The sequence below is a fragment of the Pyxicephalus adspersus genome, chromosome 11, assembly GCF_032062135.1.
Source record: "Pyxicephalus adspersus chromosome 11, UCB_Pads_2.0, whole genome shotgun sequence".
In the NCBI taxonomy this organism is placed as follows: domain Eukaryota; kingdom Metazoa; phylum Chordata; class Amphibia; order Anura; family Pyxicephalidae; genus Pyxicephalus; species Pyxicephalus adspersus.
Window position 1 is genome coordinate 53080594 of NC_092868.1, and position 24841 is coordinate 53105434.

At 38.8% G+C, this 24841-nt stretch overlaps 1 protein-coding gene across 5 annotated transcripts in view; it reads left to right on the forward strand.

Moving 5' to 3' along the window:
• The window catches only part of PKNOX2 (PBX/knotted 1 homeobox 2), a 241334-nt gene that overhangs the window by 45453 nt on the left and 171040 nt on the right, over window positions 1–24841 (forward strand). For 4 of the 5 annotated variants that reach the window (XM_072425881.1, XM_072425887.1, XM_072425882.1 and 1 more), the window contains exon 2: window positions 12345–12396. The gene's annotated coding sequence lies outside the window, so the exon portion shown is untranslated. Of the gene's footprint in view, window positions 1–12342; window positions 12397–24841 lie in introns of those variants that run through there. The other variant, XM_072425884.1, reaches the window with a different exon arrangement.

Genomic DNA, 24841 nt, shown 5'->3' on the forward strand with positions numbered 1-24841 from the left:
TCTCAATATTTTCCATGTGACATTTCTCTCCTTCGTAGAGGAGACGCAAGCTGCAGGGGTTTCATTGGCCATTAAGGAGCTTGCGCGGTATAAGGAGGAATTTCTGTGCGCCACAAATACTGGGATAACTGTTCTATCCAGGTAACATGAGCCGCTGTTTTCATTTGTGCGTTTGGGATGACAACTGTTGGAACGGCGGTTCTAAGTATAGTTCGCCCATCTGTCACGTAAAGAAAAAAAAATTGTGTGTTTTGAAAAAGCTAATTAGAAAAACGAGCGCGTTGATACGTGTGTCGAATCACACATATTTTGCATGCTGAAAAGCATGACCAGAACAGTTTAAAATGTTGTTATTAACCCACTGAGGGAAGATTACACACAAAGAAAGTTAATTACTTTTAATATGGCTGGAGAAACTTAAAGGAAATCTCTTGAGAAGAATCTGGCACCACTAGCTGACGTCTATTGAAAATGCTTGCTGCTTGGCCTCATGCTGATACATTTAGTGTCTGGTCCGGAACATGTAAAGAAATATGGAATTTTTACTTTTTCTGGCTTTTTGTATTCTTGATGCACCCAGCAAACTAGCAAATCAGCAATACAAGCCCATATATACGGATTGTCCTTTAATAGATACAACAAAATGTACATTAGTGGAATACAATAGGGGAAATCTTTGCAAGATATTTATTGTTCCCTGTTGGGAAATAATTCCAGTTAATTGTAGCCCCAATGATAGAACTTGAACTCAAATATCCTTAATTTGGACTGCAATAAGCACATTTTTCCAAACTCTCTATATGGACTCATGTGGTGGATTCCACTGGTGAGATTCTCCACACTTTCTATATATTATATTCCCAGCAAAAAGTGGAGCAGAAACAAACACCACCGATCTTTATTGTGGCCAATGGCCTTTGCCACCATGGAGATGGCAGATGGCATTTGGCAGTCTGAAACATTCCAATTATTTACAAAAGTGACCACCATGTTAGCTGAGCTCTACTTTCATGAATAGGGTGCCATTTTTTCTGCAAAGATATAGGAGCCTTTTACTGGCTATAATGGTTGCCTTAGGCTATGATATACCAGGGCACCCAGATGCTTCTCTACCATTGTCCTGTAAAGCTTCAGCAGGCCGTAGAAAAATCCAACTGCTGGCTATAGAGTTTTGCCATGTCTGATTGAACAGTACATTGGACTTCAGGTCCAAAAGCACGAAAGGATACTGGCATGCCATGTTCTAGCTCTAGTTTTAGTTAATGTTTGTGTATACTAAGCCAATCTGATATGGACATCTTGGACAGCTCTGCCGAGCTTGTACCTGTCTAGTGCAGCACTTTACGGCACGATAATGCATGTAAAACGCTTTTTGTGTATTGGGTCCACCCAAGGAACCTTGCGGACAGGTCCATAGTGCATGACACGGTACTACTTGTGCTATGAATTGCAGTGCAAATAAAAAATACGGCAGGTCTGTTTGTTCAAATGAATAGGCTGCTCTGCCACATAACACAATGGCACAATGGCCACACTATTACGTCTGCGAGGATGCAAACTGTTTCGAAACCAAGCAAACCAAACCTGGTATGTACTGCGTGCATGGGAGCCTAATTTACCTTAAAGGAAAATGTACAGTTCTAAAATGAGAGAGAATATGTAGCAGCATTACAGTATGCTCAGGGGAAGTTTGTGAAATTGGGCCTAATGATTCTCTGTGCTATGAAGAATGTCAGCAATGTGTTGTCAGGATAGCATTTGTGGGTATTTGGGGATGCTGAGCGTAGGGCTCTGAATAGGGTAGCTATTGCTCTCTCCAGTAAAGTTTATTATCATGATGCGTGAAGCTCAGGACTTGAAACACGAGGCCGTGCCGGTGGCATCATTCATAAATAATTACCCCACATGTTTCTCAGCATATAAGGTCTATTTGGAGAGTTTTAAAGGTTTCTGACGGTGTTAAATATTCCTCTGGAGGTAGGTGGAGTACACCTCTGGCCTGTACAATGGGTCAGAAGACTTGTCACAATTATCCGAGGACTGAGCACAAGAGAGAGGCAGCTGTTTTCATCAGCTGTTCTTGTTGTAGAGCCGACCCCCTCTATGACCCAGGGGAGAGGATAACATGACACCGGTGAATCTGTACAATGGCTAATGTTTCAAATGAAAGTTTTATAAATGTGACAGGCTATACTTCAACAAATCTCCACGTGCTTTTTACTGCTTCTGCACTCGGCCTCCTATTTTGAATGACATTTTGTGCACAAGGAAGCTTCAAAAGAGTTTTCTGTATACAAAATTATTATCATACTGTGGCTGATTCATTAAGGTTAGAGAAATAAAACTAGAGACAAATGCAAATGTCCAAAATGCAAATGCATGGCCAGAGCAACAAGATTCCTTGAACCATATGTAATATCAAAGCTCATTTTAAAGCAAAGGTTAGAGCTTTGGGGAGCAGTTCTGTTAAATTAAAAGCTCAGAAAATGTGTTTTAAAGCCATTACATGGTGGAAAATTTTGCGGGTTCATGGGTTTTCAGTGGCCCTGGTTTTCCCCCAGGGAATGTTTTCTGAATGTCAGATTCATTGCTTTACTTGTCTAAGTAAATATTTTAGACAAATTGGTCCTATTGGTAAACAAGAGGTGTCACTCTTGGAAGACTTCCCCTCCATTCTTGGTGCAGTGACAAAAGCTGAAAGCTTTAGATCTTGGCCAGTGGGTTTTGTGCCACTTGCAGAAGAAGAAAGCCAGGTACAAACAAAATAAAAACCATGGTGTTGGTGACCCCCCATCTGCTAGAGATATGCTCAGCGGGGGTAGACATGGGCAGGTGCAAAGTGTGCACCATGTGGTGTGGAGGCTCCAAGTCCGTTCTGCACCTTGGCCCACTGTTGGCTATGCCCACCATTAATGTCCAGATATTATCAAGCCTAAATAAATAAATATAAATATATTTACTTCAGTGAACACAGGGATAATGGGTATATGGTGAATAGAAAACTTCCCAGCATTGACGGTGTTGCTAACCTTTATTCCGTCCAAAACTGAATTAAATTTTGGTTTTTGATACACTTAACATAGGAATATCCACAAACTAGATTGTTTGGCATCCTTGGGGAGACATCTACCATCAAAGACGAGCCTAAGTAGTGAATCCAGTGGATGAGTATACCAATACTCAATGGTGCTTGCTACTTGTCAAAGTCAGCAATGGGGGAACCAATACTTATCATGTTCACTTTAAGAGAATCGTTTCAAGCAAAGCTGATTTTTTGTAACTCAGAAAAGAAAATCTAAGAAATTATAAAACATCCATAAACCATGTAAAGCCCTTTGTGATGGTTAGACAAGGGTCAGAAGTTGGGAAGTCACATGCAGAGAACTCATTGCTGGGTGGCCCATTACTATTATTCCATCATAATGTCTAAAGTTGTGTTAGCGTTTTAGTTTGGTATTTCGGTTTGGTTCTCATTTGCCTCCACGCATTGCTGGTTTGCATCGTTCTCTAATTAATTCCTTTTAACAGCTGCAAGATTTTCATTATTCCCGGTAATGGATTCAGAGATATAAATTGGTCACTTAGTTTTGTCTATTACGTGTAAACTATCTCTGTCCTAAAATATAAATACTCTTCGGAGACACGGGACATAAAATAACATATTGAATACCAGGCATTGGGGAGCCATGTTTTTCACATATAGAACTATTAGAACCAATTAAACATTTGTTTTACTCTAATAACACAATTTTGTCTTGTCCAACGTATACCGTTCCAGTTTGCATGTGCAACCACTTTCTTCTAAAGGCTCGTAAAGGTGGGATAAAAAGGAATGGAGCTGAACGACTCAGGGAATTCAGAAGGGCCAGTGTAGGGTCACCCCAAAGCGGGGTGCAGTTACCATTCACTAAGGGATCAATTTAAATATTTTTCTTAACTTTTACCCAAATTTTATGCAAATTTAAACATTGTCTTCAGCATCGTAGCCTTGTGCAAATGCCTAATATTTGTTGATCCAAATGACCATTGGGGGTTGTTTTGGGAAAGTTTTAGGAGTTATCGCTGTACGGACCTGCTGCTTTGTTGTTGGCTATAGAGAAAGGAAAAGGAGGTGATAAGAAGAAGGCACCCCCTGCAAGGACTACAAGTTACCCCATTACTGGTCAGTCAGTTAGTGATCCAGCATGGCGGATCACTAAACGTCATTGGGCTTGATTTATTAACGCTCTCTAAGACTGGAGACAGTAGACTAATATGAGAGAGTCTGAGTAATCCAGCAAACCTGAAATGGATCTGGTCCAAGATTGAAAACATTTATCAATTAATAGCAAATGATTTTTAAGAAATCCATTCTAGGCTAGCTGGATCCCCCAAGTTCTCCCATTATTATTATTAATATTTTTATTGAAAAACAGGATTTATATAGCCCCAACATATTATGCAGCACTGTACATCCCATGAGATTCTTTCTTTTCCAGTCTTGGAGAGCTTTGATAAAGCAGCCCCATTGTGTACCTGCACTGGCATAAGACCTTCACCTGCAATTATCACGGTGACAAAAATCTGTACCAATCCCACTTTTTTTTACTGTCTGTGCCCCCAATTGCAAGATAAACTCTGACCATTGCCACCACAACAGAAAGTGAGCTGTCATCAGAAGATAAAATGAAAGAAAATATTTCAATGGAGACACCTGTTCCTTTCCATGGGAAACTCTTTTTGGGAATTCCATTTATTTTGGAGAGATTTCTTCTGACGCGTCCACATGAACAGAAGTGAACACTAAAAACCAAATAGGAATCTAAAACTAAACTAAAAGTTTGGCTTTGCATACATGTTTTGTTTTTCAACCATTGGCTTAAAAAGTTCTGAGGAAACTGCTCAAATTTTGTCAAAGACTATGTAAATGCTTGCAGAAGCTGATACTGTTTAGTCTAGCATTTACAAGAAGGGATTATCCAACGCTGCTTCTGAATTCTTCATGTGCTGCAGGCCAGCCGCTTCTGTTTATTATACAAATATTGGCACATTATAGAGAACCACCATCATTTATTCTGGATTTAAAACTGACCCCTCTGGTTTATTTTCTCCATTTAGCAGTCTGTCTTGGACCAAGGTGGTAAAAAGCTGTCCAGGTTTAGTGTCTGCAGAGAATTGTTCTCTGCTGTGTAAGGGATAGGCAAGCACTGATGGCGTCACCTCTTTGCTGCACTATTAAGCACATTAGTGGAATGGTTATGACCTTTAAAAATGTTCTGTGTAGTCAGATGAAGTGCAATTTGAAACCGGCTATCATCCTTTTATCTTGACAAGGACATGAGCTGCCTGATAAGCAGCAAGGTTTCTTTTACCTATGCCGCTCACCTAAAACTGTCTGGGACCCCATTGTAGCTCTGTCTCACCACCGGAATACTCCAGTTGGCGACCTACCTGGTTCCCGCAATGCACCGCTCCGCATCTCTCTGCTGTGATTAATCAGCAGGTATCCAGAACAGAACCTACAAGCTGGTGGGTGCTTTTGTCCTGAGAATAGTTGGTGGGGTGCTGGTCATGACCATAACGTGCACAGCTCATTGAATAGAAGGAGAAGCTTGGGATTCTGCCCAGGCTGGTGCAACCAAGTCTATATGTAGGTGAATGAACGAATCATCGGTGGATATGGCTCTTTTGTGGTCATAGTCATCTTCCCCCCTAGTAAATACATAAAGCAACCACACAGTTCTGCTCTTACCCCAATTTTGCTTTGGAAAATGTATAACTGTCTATGAATGATGGAGATATTTCAAGTCCGAAGCAGGGTGACCTAGGTATGGTGACATATTTTGCATATATCAGTCAAATTGCTTAAGTTATCTCTTGTTTAGAGAAGAGTTTCGTATATGTTTGCAACTTTTGCAATGATCATTGTGGAAATACCATTTTGAAAAAAAATACCTAAACCGTCATGGGTACTCACTCCACCATTTCTTTTTGCCTGACCTTAGGTTGTGACATACCTGCCTAGGCACCCTGTACATACGTCTTGTATTAGAATAAGGTAAAAAGACCAAAAACTGTCACACAAGCTATGAACTACCTTTGCAGCATAGGATCAAGTGTTGTCCTTTTTGTGATGCACTCTTGCTAAAGGACCATAAGCAGCCATCTGATTTGCCCCTTCAGCATGACCCTATATACCCCTGGTCTTGACCCTATATCATGCAAACTATAAAAATCAATCAGGAAAATCTATTCCAGACCACCAACTGTTCCGCTAAAATCAATTGGTCCAAGCTGTCTACACGAGTTGTTTGTAGTTCCTAAATTTATGATTTAATTTAAGCATTATTGGCTGGATTGGCCAGCGATAATCGCATGCCTTTGAGTAATTTTAAAAACAACGAGTCAATTTGTATTTCTTCTAATGAGATGAAAAGCATATGCTTTTACTTCTTGCTAAAAACCATGAGCTTGTTCTTATGTGGAGCCTGTTGCCCACTGTGTAGACGGTTTGCTTCTGGAAAAGAAAACTGGCAATATAATCAAGATCATTTTTCTACAAGAGTTTCGGAACTGGTATTTAGTGGGTATAATTCCTCCAAACGCACCATTAATTTTGCTTTATAGCTGTCCTGATGGCCATTATACTTTTTCTCCTTTGTTAATGCCTTTTCCCATTTGGTTTTTACAATTAAGAAAATGCTTTTTTTTAAGTCCAGTTTCAGTGGGAGTATGGGCTATATGCTAAAGTGATTCTAATGGGGTTGAAAAGCAGTGCAAGTAATGATGCTTTGGGACAGGCACACACAAAGCATTTCTATGTGCAGCCTTGTAACCAGTCACAGTGACTCCTAAAACGAGTTCTCTTAGCATTAATAACCCATATGGTATACACATACACGTTATTATTTTATATATATTTATATATAGTGCCAGCAAATTATGCAGAGCTTTGCGGAGTCCATAGTCATATCACTTACTGTCCCTTGGAGAAGCTCACAATCTAATATCACCACCATAGATAAAGTCTATCACCCCCAACAGCCAAATGCCAAATTATCCTAAGACTTGTTGGAACAACTATGCATACATTTACAGAGTCCATAGTAATGCCATTAGCTGTCTGTCCAAGGAGTTCACAGTCTAATGTCCTTACCCTTAACTGTCTCTGCAAGAAGCTCACAATCTAATGTCCTTACCCTTAGCTGTCTCTCCAAGAAGCTCACAATCTAATGTCCTTACCCTTAGCTGTCTCTCCAAGAAGCTCTGTCTCTCCAAGAAGCTCACAATCTAATGTCCTTACCCTTAGCTGTCTCTCCAAGAAGCTCACAATCTAATGTCCTTACCCTTAGCTGTCTCTGAGAGGACTTCATAATCTAATGTCCTTGCCCTTAGCCGTCTCTGAGAGGAGTTCACAATCTAATGTCCTTACCCTTAGCTGTCTCTCCAAGAAGCTCACAATATAATATACCTACCATAGGTAAAGTCTATCATCCCCAACTTAGCCTAGTGCCACTTTGGGGAATGCCAGTTATCTTAGGACTTGTTGGAACAATTATGCATCATTTTACTGAGTCCAAAGTCATGTGGCTGTCTCTCCAAGGAGCACACAATCTAATGTCCCTACCATAGTCATAACTTTGTCTAACCACGACATATAGGTCCCCAATCTGGGGGAGAAGCCAATCACCCTACCAGCATTTTTGGGATGTAAGAGGAAACTAGAAAGAACCCATGCAAAAACATGGAGAGAATACAACTCCATGCAAATTCAAACCCAAGACCTTAGCCTTAGTGCTCCAAGGCCAGACCACTTCAAACTGATCCAATTGGGTCAGGAAAAATGGCAGCCTGGCAGATTCTTGGTACAATGGTATTCAGAGCTACAAAAAAAAAGAAAATCTCCTGAGATCTATTGTTAGTTTTTTCTGTCCTATTTCTGGAATGAGGGTCGGTTGTCTGTTATGTACAGATGTCTTATAAACAATAAAGTATTGTCATTTCCTTACTTGTGATTCTGCAAAGATTTTTCCCCAAGGAGACCAGAATCCAAAAATATACAGCAAACACATTAAAGAGCGTCTAAACTTTCCCTTCCTGTGCACTAGAATCATGGCTGCCCACAATTTCTGGTTCCTATAGCTTTCCTTTGTGTGAAATCTCTTTTATAATATACATATCACAAGTTTGTTGGAATTCCCTATTCTTCTTCAGCTGTATAGTGCCGAATCTGGAACACATAATACAGGATCTCATTGTTAGGTAGATTTAGCTGAAATAGTGATCACATTATTAGACCTAATCTGATTGTTAATTAGGAGCGGGAATCGGAGGTGTGAATGACAGCAGGGATTGAGAGCCACTAGCCACACAAATTCCTGGCATCATGCGGGGGAATGTAATATACTGTGGGCTAAGTAGAGTTAAAAAGCATGCTGCATGAAAACTATTCAACATATCTGGCTCATGATAATATAAAATTTATATATAATAATATAATATCAAACGGTATTTAATCCAATCCATTGACTGCTGTATGTCTGTGCATTTTTGTCTTGGTGACAAATTCCTAACAATTGTATTTTCTTTACAAAGCTAGTTTGTATAAGTGAACTGTATAATGCTCTTATATAGGTATCTGTAAATCAGAATTTGTCCAATGCCTTGAACCCCATAAAATCTCTTTTAACGAGGTGATATTAAGATCTGTGCAGAAATTTATAGCAGCCAGTTCATAATGTTGACCTATATTTAGGGTTCAGGTAGACCTAAAGCGAGAAATTATGGAAGCTGCCATTGCCTGACCTGATTTTATAATATATAGCTTGCCTGGTAAGTGTCCTGATGCTTGGACTTTAATAAATTCTGAATCAGAATAGGGCTATTAGCATTATTGAAAATGAGTTCTGTAATGGCTGCTCCCATTATTAATATACAGTATTTATATAGCACCATCAAATTACGCACCACTGTGCAAAGTCCATAGTCATGTCACTAACAGGAGCTCACAATCTAATGTCCCTACTATAGACATATGTCATTAATGTAGTCTAAGGTCAATTTAGGGGGAAGCCCTAACCTAAAAGCATGTTTTATGGGATGTAACCCATGCAGACATGGGGAGAACCTGCAAATTACATGCAGATAGTGTGCTGGCTGGGATTTGAACCTAGGACCTAGCGCTGCAAAGGCCCGAGCACTAACCCCTGAGCCACCATGCTGCTCCCTAATCTCTGCCTGGTAGGTAAGTTAACTACAAGTAAGTAATTCAGGCAACCCCAGAGCTGAGGGACCGGCACCTTTGGTTTTTACAGGTATCAGTCCCTATGCCCCTACAGAATACTTTGGATTGCAGTTCCGGGCTGGGCTCAAGTCCTAGACTTATCTCCAAGCTGATATTATGCTTTGCACCCTTTGGTCCCACCAAATCCCACCACAAGTTTCAGTTTTTAGGGCTTTACAATTTTTAACTTAGAGTCCCCACTGTCTATTGCACATAACATGAAGTGAAAATTTATTGGAATGAATGAACAGTAACAGAAACGTTCAAGAACACAGTTTTTTTGGGAGAAAATTACTTTCCAGGCACTCCCCAATACTGGTCAATGAATTGACTCTTGGTCATGTGCCCTCTACGGAAGAAGAGGATCTATAATTTAATCCACAAACAGTAAATAAAATAACTCAAGAGCTTGGTTTACTTGGAGAATATTATTTTTCCAGTCTTTCTCCAGTACTGATCAACTAAATTTACCCTTGGTCATGTGCCCTCTATGAAAGGGGAGGATGAGCCAATCTAGGCACAGATCCACCTCTTAAGCAGAGTTCAAACAGTAAAAGAAGAGCTCAAGAGTTTGACTTTCGTGGAGGAAATAATTTTCCAGTCTTTCCCCAATACTGGTCAGTGTATGGAAAGGAGAAGATGAGACAAATTAGAAATTTATCCAGATTGGGAACAATCTGGTTAGTGTGCCTATGCCCTTAATGTCCAAGTAGGGACAACTTATGAGGAAAAGTAAGGACAGAACATTAGTCTATTTGCGGCACAGAAAAACTTTTAGGTATTGTAAGAAATTCAAAAATCACTTTTATTGGACATACAAGAAATATAAAACCCATAAAAAATAGGAGTAACATAAGTAAATAAACTGTATCCTTTACCAAAGTGTTTACAAACGTTTATCAGGATTAAAAAAAAAGAGACATTGGTCTCACCCGACGCGTTTAGCCCATGTGGACTTCTTCAGCGGATAATATAGACTTTAGGGTCTATATTATCCCCTAAAGGAGCCCACGTGAGTGAAAAACTTTGTTAAAGGATACAGTGAATTTACTTCTGTTACTCCCATTTTTTATGGTTTTTATATTTCCTGTATGTCTAATAAAAGTGATTTTTTTAATTTCATACAATACCTAAAAGTTTTTCTGTGCCGCAAATAGCCTACTGTTCTGTCCTTACTTTTCCTTAGAAATGTATCCACCTATTTAGCAGACATTAACAGCTCAAGAACTTGAGGTTTTCGTGGAGAAAATTCTTGAACTTTGCTTACCCCAATACTGGACAATGTTTGGGCGCTTGGTCATGTGCCCTCTATGGAAGGGGAAGATAAGCAAATCCACAAAGTTTTTCTGTGCCCCAAATAGCTTACTGTTCTGTTCTTACTTTTCCTTAGAAATTTATCTACCTCAAATAGTAAAGGAGGAGCTCAAGAGCTTGGCTTTCTTGGAGAAAATTCTTGTTCTAGCCTTTCCCAATTATTGGTCAATGAATTGGTGCTAGGTCATGTGCCCTTTACAATCTAGAAATTGATCCATCTCTTTAGCAGAGATCACATGATCAAGTTCCTATGTTTTAACCATGTGATCACAGAGTATCATTATAAACAGTAAATATATTTCATACCCTTTGTTACTCTTGATTTATCCACTGGAGTAAAATCATTAACATATCTCTACTGATCTCTAAACTGATTGATTGCTATGTACTGTATGATCCTGTACTGCATTCATCATCATTGTACTCTGCACGGCCTCAATAAATAACCTTGATATTTTAAGTATAGGTTGCTCTTGATGTACACAAATCTATGGCAGCAGATCAGATGTGTATCTGATGACAGATATATGATACGAATAACATTACACATAACCTTAGTTCCAGGACACAGCAGATCCGAGCTATGTATATGAGGCACCTGTCAGTCCTTCACATACACATCTCATTGAAAAATAATCCTACACACTGGGACACATTAGGGACCCTTTTGAAAAATGGTGAATGTCTAATAGTGCTATAACGCATAGCAGCCAGGTCAGGTCCTAATTTACAATGATATATTGATCCTCAATATAAGTGCTATAAGGGAAAAACTTTAATACAAAGTGTTTGTTGCCAATCTAAGTGACTGGCTAGGTGAATCTTGGGATACATCCATTTTCCAAAAAGTTCTTGGCAATGGTAGAGTCTTTGGAGGTTTTCAATGGCAGTGAATGGCCACCAGAGAATGGTTGGTGAATGTTGTATTCCCTGCTTTATAAATAGACCTGTTTGAGATTTGCTGTTTTTATATGTCCCCCGATTCCTCAGAATAGTTATCTGGCTTTCCTTTTAGTTTCCCATGTTCTGCATTTATGTGTCTTCTCCTGATCCATGGAGATATGTTGGTGTTGAGGGACCAGGGATTCCCCAGCCATAAGCTACATCCTAAGTGGAATTAAGACTTTAGAGCCCATTGACGCTTGAACTGCTTGCAATTGTCATTTGCTTTATTTGTGGCGTGTTATTATGTATCTTTAATATATCTTCTGTGTGGGGTTTTCCACAGGAAGGAAACTTGCAGTGCTTTGCATCATAATATACATATTCAGCTTTTTACCGTATGTCTTTCATGTGGTGCTATTCCTATGGAGGAAGAACTATGAAAAACCACACATAAATTGCAACACACATGGGATAAAGGGAAAAAAAGGCATGGATAAAAAATGTCTAAAACACTAAAACAGAACTCCACATGAACTTTAGGTTCTGCAACACTTTGTATGCCGAACATAATCCACAATGGATTTTTATAAATGAAATTTTATTTCATTTTTTTCCTTTCTTTTTTCTAAAGCATACAGAAAATCCCAAATTATATTCCTTATTATTGTGCAAAATATATTTACAGTTTATTTGTCCATCCCTTTACTGAAAAACTATGTTATCATAAGCAGTCAGAAATTTTGTATACCACACTGGCTACAATTGGGGTCATTCTGAGTTTCACATACACCCATCCCAGTGAATCACAAGTTAGGAATATCCTTGATGCTGAATTAGCAAATGATGTGGAAAATCTCAAGTAATTCTTTGTCTTTTCTTATAGGTGTCCCACGCTTCCAGAAAGCGGCGTCTTGGCAATGTGATCCCGTATACAAGTAAGTCATGGACTGGTATTTTATTAAAGTTCACAATTTACCAAAATTGGATTTTTATTATTGTTGATCATTTGGTGATATGCTTAAAGTCCAGCTCCAGACACCATCATTTTTATAGTTTTACAGGGCTAAGTATGTGTTAACATCTGCTGTGTAGTCATTTAATGTGTGATTTTTTGAAACTGTATTAAAGACTGGTTTTGGCTTTGCCGGATTGTACAACTCCCATGGTATTTATAGTTCTCTGTTTGGCTCATATGGTAGACGGTGCTGGTGTCATATCTCCACCTTCCTCTAACTGCAAAATGCTTGGCTGCAGCACCATCCTGTGGATGCTTAGATAGAAGTGGTGACATGGCCGATTGGTGTCTATCAGTCCCAAAGTGATGATGGTGCCAGGTGGGTGCGGAGTAATATCCAACAAAATTTAAAGTTGTCTTTCCAAGATTTTTTAATAATGCTCTTAGTAAATGCCTATCTGTTAAAAGTAAGCGCTGTAAATTTATGAAAATGACATTACCCCTATGGGGTTATTTTATAGGTGGACACCAGTCTGTGTCAAACATGGGATTAAAAACAAACTGCAAATCTTTGAAGAGTATGGTACCCAAAGTTGGGTACCAATTGGACCAATTTGCAGGTGGCTACCAGTTTGTGCCTAGGATGTGATAAAAAACAAAACGGCAAATCTACGAAGAGTATGGTAACCAAAGTTGGGTACCAATGGGACTATTTTGTAGGTGGCTACCAGTTTATGCCTAAAAGCAGTCAGATACAAGGAGGATTACCATACTAAGCATAAGGACCCATCGGTGCACTCCTTTTCACTGCTTCATAAAACAAGCAAAATGCCTAGACCAATAAAAATCAGGACCTGATTGTTCTACCGCACAATAGGAAAAGGTATTCCATGCTTCAATTCAATGCCTTGCCCCACTGGGTCCTTTTCCAATTTCCAGATTTTGATCCTCCAGCACCACCATGCATCAAAATGCTCTGCAATATTCATTGTAATAATGCGTTTTGCTAACCAAGTTTCAGTGAATGGCCATCTATTCATTCCTTTTCCGGAATAACAAGGTACTTGGAAGAATTGGTTAACTTTTTTCCAATTCTAAGTTTAAATTTGTTTGAAATCCTCACTGTCTGTTGGCAAGATGTGATCCTATGAGTAATATTTACACCCACACTAAATATAATGATACTTATATCCAGATTTCTGTCACTCTGGTATCCTGACTGTGTGGGTGGCCGATACAGCTGGAACTTTGAGAACTTTGTAGCTAACAGAAGGAGATTTTTTGTAATTATTTATTTTCTAGAAGGCAACATCACGAGAGTCATAAGGACCTATGAGCTAAGATTACCTTATTTCAAGACTCATTGATCAAACAGAATTTTAGCTAAGTTTATTTAAAGTTGTACATACTCTTCTATTGTCAAAAAAGTTTGTCTTTGGTATTCAGGGTTGTTTATGTACTTGTATTTCTTTAAATAAACGTAACTGGACAGATGGTTGATTTTTTTATTTGTCTGGAGATCTGCTGTAGACCCTTCACCAACCAGCTACTGAATCATAAAAACTCAATTTCTAATATGAGTCCTAGAGATCACAATATCACTGAATAAAATTCTGCCATAAATCAAAAATGGAAACAACTTTATAGTATAATGCAAATTGAATTTTAAAGATTATGTGGATTATGTGGATGTGGAGAGGATTCCCCATTGGCACCAATGGAGGAAAAAAAAGGCCTGCACAGATCCCTAACCTCAACCCAAGTGAGCACAGGTCTTCTCCTCCAGGATCAGTACTTGATATCACAAGTATGTTTTTAGTTAAATGGGTGAAAAACACACAAAATTTTTATAGAAAGTCTTCTCAGAAGTGTACAGACTGGTATGGCCACCAAGAGTTAGAGAAATGAACATAGCAACTAGTCCTGTTGTGCAAATTCCATTGCCACCCCAAAAGTATAGCCAATATGAACAAAAATGGAGAAGGAAAAGTTGGGGTTTGTTGGCAAAAAAAGCTTATATTGTATTGAATGATTTCGATTAGAAGCAATTCTTAAAATAGATTCATAAATCATATATTTGATTTGATATACCCATTATCCAGACCACCTTGACTAGACAGGTATATTCCCTGACTATTACATGGTAATGGTAAACATGGGTAATTCGTCTCGTACCCCAACGGGTTTCGTCGTGTGGCTTCCTCAGGTATTCATAAAGACTGTTAATAGGATGCATGGTTGGTTAGTCTTTCTTTAGTCTGGAGGACCCCTTAAGGACCGCAATCACATCTAATTCCCTTTTTTGGATGATGATGCAAGGGTGAATCCTGTGTCAGAAATCCTGTATCAGCTTGTCAGTGTGGTTTAGAGACTGCCTAATGGCCATGGCCAACAAGAGGTCATTGGTCAACTTTATATTAGGAAGACAGAAAACATGGACATGAAAGAGCTTTTTGGCACACAATTGTAGAATTTTACAAAAGGAAAAACAATAGCCATTTTTATGAACAATAAAAAGTAAATGTATCAAAATCTAAGTATCAGATAAGAAGCGGTCACCTCTGTTCCTGACGAGTTTCACTGTGTGGCTGTGATGTTAAAAACATAGTTGGTAATTATTGTAAGTAAAGAGGCGTACTATAGGTATCTAGTAGAGGTGGGTAGTAAAGGGAACTTGTTATGTGGGGCAGGGGGATTTTATTGTGGTAAAACAAATTAAATGAATTACTGGATGTGAAGACAGCAGCCCGAGTCTTGTGGAAGTAGCCTTCTTGACTACCACAAGACTCAGGCTTCTGTCTTCACATCCAGTAACTCTTTCAATTTGTTTTATCACATTAAAATCTCTCCACCACATAACAAGTTCCCTCTAACTACCTTACCCACCACTACTGGATACCATTACCTCTACTGAATCTTACAAGAATTACCAACTATATCAATGTCTCATTTCCTAAATTTAAGTATCTACCTCCCCTGAGGAGGCCACACGGCGAAATGCGTTGGGACCAGAGATAACTGCTTCTTATCTGATACATTAATACTGACACATTTACTGGTTTATGAATGTTCATAAAAGTGGCTATTGGACTTCTTTTGCGATTCTAAGTAAATTTCTACAAAAACCCCCTTCATGTATAAGTTTTCTGTTTTCCTAACTTTAATTAATCTGGGGCTGTCATTAAGAACCATAATTTATATTATTTTGGAGAATCTGTCTTTATACTGTCTTTTACTATTTCATATTATTGCCCATGGTTTCAAAACGGTCCAACAAGCTCCTATAAGTGTGATGGTTGAACCTTTGACCATGAAGAACTTTATGAACGTAGCATTCAATAAATGATCTGTCTCATATATGTTGAAAGCCAACGATGAAAGTTTGATGACTTGCATAAAATCTTTATATTTTAGGTTTATTCTCAGTAATTGGCCATTGATTTCAAAGCCACCACTAATATTATAAAGTTTTAAAATCCGGTAAACCACTTTCACAGCTTGTGACGTCCTGAAGCCTTGCTTTTCCCTTGTCCCACAGATGTTATGGGCCGCATGTTGGATTTGACTGGTGTGAAATGTATGTTTACTTTAATGGTTTTATTATTAAGGAATTTTATCAGCGGTGAGTAGTCTTAGTGTTCTAGTTTATTAATGGTTCTGAGAGTTTCAGATTTCCTTGAAAAAGCACATTTTAATTTCTCAAGAGACAGAGATTTAATATCAAACAGCAGACGGCCAGTGTGGTGTTTTATGACGCCGTAGATGTGGGGTGCAGAATGTGGCTAGGTATTGTACTGCAGCAGAATAATGATCTGTTGAAGAATCTAATCTTGCCTCCACAATTTAGAAAGTGTGTTTTCAATGTGAATATTGTACTGTACTGTATGCCTCAAAGTCATTTCTGGGGAAACTTTCACAGCTTTGAAAGCTTTTCTCTTTATTTCCATTATTGTATTATTAATAATACATCATTAATAAAGGATCCACTAGCGATCCCTATATCACTGCAGTCACGCAGCATCTTATCCAAATTGTTGAGATAGAATATTATCTATGCACAAAGTCTGTTGCTTTTAGCTAGACAGACAAGACTCCCCAGGAAATAGGGATTTGTGGGGTGGTCAACAACCCCCCGGGTATGGCATGAGTGCAACCTTCAGAGGAAAAGCTGCTCTTTATTATATCAGAAAATTGTTCTACAATTAAGTATGCCCTCCAACCTTTCCCTAAGTCTTGCAAAGTTATATAGGCTCTTCTTTTGTACTGAAATTGTGTGTTCTGGTGCAGCACAAGATGCATTAGATGCTGCAGCAAGTCAGATGAAGCCTACATCATATCCTAGCTGGAGGATATCGAGCATCATCTAGGTGCTCCATTCTCAGCCTGTCCTCGATCCACCCGTTCATTTCGGATTTCCGTTCTTTTACTCATGGAGACTTAGCATCACATATGGTTGATCTCCATGCAAATGCCCATTCCTCCAGGCTGGCATGTACCCATCAAGGCATTTTGACATGTGCATAACCCTTTCTAATGCCCACTGCTTGCATTAAGGCTGAGGGTTCCTATCATGCTACTTTGATGTTTTACAAGATCCTACCAGCCTTCCTAACAGCCATGATCTTTCATAGGGACACACATAGATCAGGGGCCAATACATTAAAGCTCTTCAGGACTGGGAAAGATAGACTATCATAGGTAAACGTGGGTAATCCAGCAAACCTGGGATGGATTTCTCCAAAGTCATTTGTTATTAGTTTGTATGTATGTTTGCAATCCTGGACCAGATCTATTCCAAATTCTATGATGGTCTATCATCCCTAGGCTTGCAAAGCTTAATACATTAGCCCCAATGTCATTGGAACCTAAAAAAGATATGTAATAATAACATTTTTATGATGATGAGGTTGGAAAGTAGGCACCAGGTATGGTTCAATATAAGCAGATTAAACTTCAACCATTGTTCACATTGTACAGCAATCATATCCCTATATTACCTTGTAGCAACTGCAGCTGCATTTACTTTGATTCAATGAGCTTGATTTATTAAAGCTCTCCAGGGCTGGAGAGGATACACTTTAATCAGTGAACCTGTGCGATCCAACACACCTGGAATGGATCTGGTCCAGTATCCAAAACATTTGCTAGCAAATGACTTTGAAGAAATCCAATCCGGATTTGATGGATCACCCAGCTTCACTAATGAAAGTGTATCTTCTCCAGCCTTGGAGAGCTTTATTCAATCAGGTCCAATGAATAGATAAATTTGTATATTGTAATTTGAATTGTATTGTGAATTTAGAAGGAGCTCACTAAGAATGCACATCAGTGGTTCAATTGCTCTGGTTTATGGTTTCATTAATTAGCTTTGACCAATAATATAATCTAATTTAGCACGAGTTCTTATGTTCTTGATTGGTTTTGTATTGTTCCTTGCTGTTGGGAACATCATTACATTTATTAAAAAGAAACGGCGTAATCCATAAAAAAAAATGTTTTTTGGGTGGAATATCCTCGTGTTTTGTCATAATGAATGAGCAGTCAGGCCACGTATGGCCGCTTATAGATTCACTCTCAGGGGATTGAAAGACTTAACCAAAATCAGGATTTTCATCCCACATTCAGAGATCAGCTCTCTGAATATTCAGCTTTGTTTAATCACACCTCATGTCCAGATGAGTATTGTCTTTCTGATAATTTTGTTTACCTAACGAGATTTCTCTAATTAAATCTCCTTTTTGGATGGTGTGACTCTTGCCGCAGGGTAAGTGAGTTTTTTTTCTGAGCACCGTGAGCCAATGTTTCTTCTCCACTTTACGGCAGAACATGGGCTTCTTTTTTTTTCTTCGTGTTTTAGCACAAGCTTTTAAAATTAATTAGTTTGCTTTTCTTTTTTTCTTGTAGCAGTGAAAAGGTACCTTGTTTTCCAAGGCCACTTTTAATAACCTCTCTTGTTTTACAAGGCACTTTAATTCCAGACTGCCTACCACTCGTTCCCACTGTGGCATGTCCACCCAACATTCCCCTGTAGAGTTGGTGTACCCATAAACAGATGTAATGGACAATTGTGATCCAGCTACCTGCAATTTTACTCTAGTTCTTGAACTTAACAATTTCCAAGTGCTCACAGTTAGATATATACCGGATTGTGCTGAATTTTAACTCCTCTGCTCCCAAGAAACCATTTATTAGATGCCAATGGCTCCTCAGTCTTCATGGGTTCCATTATTTTTTAACCAAAGCTTTGACACGTTTTAATCATATTTCCTGATCTCCATATATAAAGTAGTGAATCTGACATTCACCAAACATTCTTTGGAGTATTAATATCTACTATTGAAATCACATGTACCTGGAAGCTTCTCCATTGGAGAATGTTTATCTTTATAAGTGGACCCCTTGGATGTATTAGTTACAAAGATAGCAGCATGCCCAGACATTTGCTAGCACATAGAATACAACTGGGTCACCAGCTCATCTTATGAACCAAGTGGTCCAATGGGCTGGATTTTTTAAAGCTCTCCAAGGCTGGAGAGGATACACTTTCACCAGTGAAGCTGGGTGATCCAGCAAACCTGGAATAGATTTATTCAGAGACATTTGCTATTTGCTTAAAAATGTTTTTAAATCCTTAACCAGATCCATTCTAGGTTTGCTGGATCACCCAGCTTCAATGATGAAAGTGTTTCCTCTTTAGCCTTATAGAGCTTTAATATAAACCAGGCCCAATGTCTCAGAACCTTGCAGGTCTACTCCACCAAAGCCTACCATGAGATCAGGGTCCCAAGGTCAAGGCCCCAACATAGGTTCCTTGTTTGGTGACTATCATTTAACTTTATAAGGAATTCATAAGAAAGGCAGATATATACTGGCAACTCATTTAGATTTTTAAAGATTTGGATGGTATATTGCATAGATTTCTGTAGCATCCAATAATTATACATGGTTCTAATTCCAGGACCGCCTTTGGGTAATGGGGTGGGCAAGGGGTACTTCCATACCACGTTCTCATCAAAAGAATTTGACTTTTACAAAGCTGGAACTTTTAAACATAGGGGAGAGGGGCCCAAATGTCTACCTAGTATCAGACCCAGAAATTACTGATGGCGGCCCTGCCTAAACCATATGGCGTACAATTACTTTCTAACTAGCACACTGTAGGCCAGGAGTGTCAAACTCAAATACACAGTGGGCCAAAATTAAAAACAAAGTTGTGGGCCAAACTTGAAACTGAAATACCACTACAACCGCTACTATAATTCCCTGCGTCTATATAACGATAGACACGAGTGATGTCACTACTACAATTCCTGACATTACTTGCATCTATAAAACAGTCCAATGCAGAACCACGTATAGGCAAAGTCTTTAGACGCGAGTGATGCCGGGAATTGTAGTAGCAGCACACTTTCAATGCAACGGCGGGCCAGCTGCAATTCATATTTAGGATTCCTTTGGGGGCCAATAAAAAAGGCTATTGTGGGCCAAAGTTTGCCACCCCTGCTTTAGGCAGTCTTTTGTTTCGATGCCACTTTCCTCTACTCATTAACAAGCCTTCAAACTCTTGTGTTTTGTGAAATTTCTATGTTTTCTGAAATATGTTCGCATTTTTGAGAACTGCTAGAACCAAACCAAAATGTAAGATATTACAACTTACCAGTCAATAGATTTGCATTTGTTTCCTATTTTTAGACTAAGAACATTTTTGGCATGTGCAGAACAAACCCATCAATCTGCTAATACATTACCCTTGTTATGTCCTTTTTGAGCTAAAATGATGGCTTAACCAATGTAAAATCTCTTTTGGAAGCTACTCGTCCCCTCAATCTACTGTGTGATGGGGATAAACAAGGACAGACATCTTTGAAGTCCTGTTTGACAACCATGGCTTCTTCCATAGATCCAGTAAATATATAAAATGTATCCAGCACCCTTACACCACCAACAAAATGCCACATTCCAAAACTTTTACTTCAGTCATATAACAAACATCATGACTTTAAAGGCTAAAACATATCAATTGAACCATACATATATTAAAAAATTCTTACCAAATTTTTTTTATTACACATCTTTAAATACATATAAAAAAACACACACAATAATAATAATCAAAATTGTTGTATGGTCTCAATCTTTCAATCAATGCGTTTCACAGAAGATATCTGCTAACACAGAGGAGTAGAAGGTGCTATGGTCCAATATTATGTTCTTGCCTTTAAAGTCCCAGTGTTTCTTCCATAGATAGAATAAAGAAATGAGAGTAGACAAAAAGGAAAAGGTATTGAGTTATGTGCATCCTTACCAGGGTAAAATAAAGGGAAACATTTTAGGATTGGTAAGCTTCAATAAACTGAATTTTTGGGTTTGACTGTGTTTTAACCCGGGTGCTTATTTAGTAAATGGGCCATTTTTTTACTGCTGTAAACTATGGGATTCCGCTACGATAATTCCCAGCTGATTCTAGGATGCCATTTACATCCCGGTTTGCTTAGAACTGAGACCCATTGAGGGCTTGTATACCCAGCACAAGCTCACCTTTATTAGCTATATTATGGTAAGAGATACAAAAGCTAAAAGTTTTCAGGGTTTTTGTTTTTATTGTTCCAGGAAAATTGCAAAAGAAAAGTTTGGTTTTCTTTAATTTATTAGAAAACTAGTCTCCTAGATTGTAAGCTCTTCAGGTCAGGGTCCTCTCCTCCTCCTGTGTCATTGTCTATATCTATCTGTCATTTGCAACCTCTATTTATTGTACAGCGCTGCGTAATATGTTGGTGCTATATAACTCCTTTTTAATAGTATTAGTCTAAAGTTTTATGTATGCAGAAAAGGAGAATCATTGTGTAATATCATAGATTTTTCAAACTGTTAAGAACACTTTTATATTTAGATTTTAGGGATTTTCACACATATTGCAAGGTTTTCAGAAAGAAAGAAATGACCATCTGTGTGGTTCTGTCATATTAGTGTCGGATACATGTTCCTATACAGAGTATACATCTTACATACTTGAACTGAGTTAATATTTCATCTCAGAGATGATATCGCCGACCTTGCTGGCAGCTAGCATTGTTCTATTGATCATGTTCCTTTTGACCTTTTCACTGGCTCCCATTATGTCTGCTCTGGTTTCCATCTTTGCTGATCCAAGAGATGATTTGCTTTCCTACATGTGTCTTACTGATTTCTTATAGACTTCTTAAAAGGGAGAAACAAAAAAGTTATAATACTGAGTAATGAAGAAGCTATGTGCAGGAAACTAAAATTCGTTTTTTCTAATAGCATTTTCATGTAAAACAATCTTGCTTTATATTTGAGTATTTACAGTAATTTTACAAGCATTTGTAAAAAAAAAAACTTCTTGTGCACCTGTGCTTTGCCTTCAAAGTTCTTGTCCCACTTACCTTTGTGACTTGATAGAAAAATACTCCCCTAACCACTCTCTTCGCTCCTCCAATGACCTACTAATGACTTCCTCACTCATAACCTCATCACACGCACAGCTCCAAGACTTTTCTAAAGCTGCCCCTACTCCCTGGAATGGTCTTCCTCATCCTATTCGGCTTGCTCCTACTTTCTGCTCATTTAAAAGAGCCCATAAAACCCATCTTTTCATACTCACCTTCCCGTCTTCTTCTGTCTCCTAAATCCTCACTACTTCCCACCATTCCATATCCCCCCTTCCATGGTGTGATACGTCCCCCACCTCCTGGATTGTAAGCTTTTTGGGGCAGGTTCCTCCTGTGTCACTGTCTGCATCTGTCTGTCATTTGCAACCCTTATTTAATGTACAGCGCTACGTAATATGTTGGCGCTATATAGATATTGTATATTAATAACGATAAAAGGAGTGAAGGATAGCTGTTGATCACTATATAGGAGTTCATGAGATTTTGAATATGGAGGAAAAGAAGTCCTCCAGAAGTTAGTTGTAAATATGTAAAGAATTTTGGAAAATAGCACTTTTTTTAGCATTTGGTGCAGATAACCTCTTTGTTACGTTTCCCCAGCATTTCATACATTGGAATTCTTGATCTTCTTTAGTTCATTGATTTATTGTCCTCATTGATTTATTTTAACAAGCAGCTCTTGCAGGTGAGCTTTTCTTCTAGAACAGACAGTCTGGGGATGGGGAGCGGCGGAGGTGTTGGGAAATTGAAGAATTGTGTTTTCATCTGACCTTGTAGATGAAAAAGTTTATTTTCAAAACCTGCAATATTAGAACGGGTTTCAGCTCTGCGGGATTGTTTCACACCTGCTTGCATTTCCAGGACGCTTTTATCACACAGCATAATTCTTAAGTTGTTATGTAGATAAATCCAGCACTTAGTGCTTCTTCACATACCTGTCCAGGATTATGGATTTGTCTTCTGAATGTTTTACATTCATTATTTATTAATGAGAATCACATGGACACACTACATGTTACATAACACTCATCCCCACCTGGGCACTTACCTTCTTGTACTTACCTGCTGCGGCTTCCTTTGCTGACCACATTGGATATCTAGTGGAGATTTTTCTTTCCATGTCCGCTGTTCATTGGTAACTCGATGTTGTTATTAGAGATCTGTAATGTTCTCATGTTTAACTTGAAATTTATATTCATTCTTTGCAAAATCTACAATTATATAAATGGAGAATGTTTATTGCTAATGATAGGGCAAAAGTTAAAGGCATCAGATTTCTGTCACTGGAAATAATCTTTTGTGATTGTTTTCAGTGATAGAAGAACAAACGAGAGCTGTACACACAATGCAGCACCATTCCTCTTCATGGAGAGGAGAGGGAGAGAATGAGCTAGCAGCACCCATCTGTGCTTCCCCTTATAGGAAAGTAAAATGGTCACCCAGCTCATTTATTCATCAATCCAATTTATTCATCAATCATCAAAATGCTAGATTTTCACTCCAAACCTAGTTCATCTAGGGTAGGGGTGTCAAACCCTGGCCCAGGGGCCAAAACTGGCCCGCAACGTCCTTTTTTTTAATCCTACATATGAACTGCAGCTGGCACGCTGCTGCGTTGAAATACCGCCGCTACTACAATTCCTAACATCACTCGCGTCTATAGACCAGCGTTTCTGTGCCTATACGTGGCCCCGCATTGGACTGTTTTATGGATGCAAGTAATGCGGGGAATTGTATGACTTAAATTGTATGACTCACATGACTTAAAGAAATACGCTGCCCTCGTTAGAAGTTACTCAATATTCATTATTTCTTTAATTGCCGACTTCCATGAGGTTAATTGCGAATCTGCATAGTTATTTTAAAACCCGGTAGATGTAATTAGTTTATTCTAACACCAGTTTTATAAAGTATACTTTACCGCCCCGTGACTCGAGATATTTACCAGACGCGTCGATGATGTGAATGTGGCTTTAAAGAAAAAAATTAATGATCGCTGTGGAATATTTTGCCTTTGTCCTCCTTTTGATATTCAGACCTTTCATTTCTCTACCATCTCCCATTTCTTAGCCCACCTTTTCATGCCCCCCAAAGCCTCCATCCAGCGTCCTGTCTATAGTAAGAACAGGATTCTGGGCATAGCGCCAGGCATTTTAATCAGTCATACTCGCTCAAAGTGTAGGATTTCAGGCCACCTGTTGAGATGGCTTCAGCCTTGATTTTTCAGATGCATCTCGTAGAGACGGCACACTGTTCTGCTTCTCAGAGTGTTTTCGTTTAAAAATAAAATGCCGTTTTGAAGGTTTCCTTTCAGTCGGGTTGACTTGCCAATTCTACATTTATTTTTAAAACTTGTTGGTACATTTTAGCAGATTCAGTCTAGAAAAGGTTTGGATTCCATGGCAAAATTTTATTGCACCGGTAAAAAAAGGAAGGAGGCCTCCCCCCTGGAGACACAGAGACGCATGTGTGTTGACCTTTGCAACTTTTGAGGGCATTCTTTTACTCATGTGATCTCTGAAAGTGAGCACATTGAGGACATCCAGTAGTCATGTGATCTCTGAAAGCGATCATGCTGAGGGCATTCAGTAGTCATGTGATCTCTGAAAGTCATCATGTTGAGGGCATTCAGTAGTAATGTGATCTCCAAAAGTGATCACATTGAGGGCATTCAGTAGTCATGTGATCTCTGAAAGTGATGACGTTGAGGGCATTTAGTAGTCATGTGATCTCTGAAACTGATCACATTGAGGGCATTCAGTAGTCAAGTGATCCCTAAAAGTGATCAGGTTGAGGGCATTCAGGTCATGTGATCTCTGAAAGTGATCACCTTGAGGGCATTCTGTAGTCATGTGATCTATGAAAGTGATCACATTGAGGGCATTCAGTAGTCATGTGATTTCTAAAAAGGGTCACGTTGAGGGCATCAGTAGTCATGTGATCTCTGAAAGTGATCACGTTGAGGGCGTTCAGTAGTCATGTGATCTCTGAAAATGATCACTTTGAGGACATTCA